Consider the following 686-nt stretch of genomic DNA (forward strand, 5'->3'; position numbering starts at 1 on the left):
TTGGGAACTAAGATTCCTTCGGACAGCGGAGCAGCAGATGGGAAAGCAGAGAGACCAAAAGAAACAGAGACGCACAGAAAATTTCCAACAAAATAAGTTTATTCTTATGGGTGGGGCCACATCTGGGAGTGGGATGCGCCTGGACTGGAAACATCCCCCAAGCGGGCAGCTGGAGCTCTGTTCTCGCTCGCTCGCTCATATTCAGTTGCGCTGTCTCCCAGTTTCTTCCACCCCTATGCTCCCGCACTCCCACCTGGCTCACGTGCTTTGCGCACGCTACCTCTTCCAGGAAAGCCTCTGAGGCCCAAACCAAGCGCTTCTGTCACACGCCCCGCCCAATTCCCTCACAACCCTCCCCCTCCCCCCGCCCCTTTCCCATTCTAGTACCCGTAAGCCGTCAGACGCCGCCGCCCGCCAGGTGGCTCTGTGGCGCAATGGATAGCGCATTGGACTTCTAGTGACGAAAGAGCGATTCAAAGGTTGTGGGTTCGAATCCCACCAGAGTCGATTTTATTTTATTTTTTTCCCTTTCCTCTTTATCCGGCTTTTTCTTAAAGGCTCCCATCCCTTCTCCCCCATCCTATCTCACTGTTTTCCATCTGGTTTCAGTTCCAACCTCAGCCTCCGCTCTGCTCTCTTCTTTACTTACCTGTCTGCCCCGGGTCTTGGGCCAAGGAGAGCAGGAC

The 686-nt window shown here is 54.4% G+C and overlaps 1 non-coding gene across 1 annotated transcript; it reads left to right on the forward strand.

The window, feature by feature from the left end:
* Positions 1 to 420: 420 nt before the first annotated feature.
* Positions 421 to 507, forward strand: TRNAR-UCU (transfer RNA arginine (anticodon UCU)). The gene is given in 2 exon segments: positions 421 to 457; positions 472 to 507. It is a non-coding gene; the product is annotated as a tRNA-Arg (tRNA).
* Positions 508 to 686: the final 179 nt, after the last annotated feature.

The sequence above is a fragment of the Lipotes vexillifer genome, unplaced genomic scaffold (genome assembly GCF_000442215.2).
Source record: "Lipotes vexillifer unplaced genomic scaffold, Lipotes_vexillifer_v1.1 scaffold611, whole genome shotgun sequence".
Taxonomy (NCBI): Eukaryota; Metazoa; Chordata; class Mammalia; order Artiodactyla; family Lipotidae; genus Lipotes; species Lipotes vexillifer.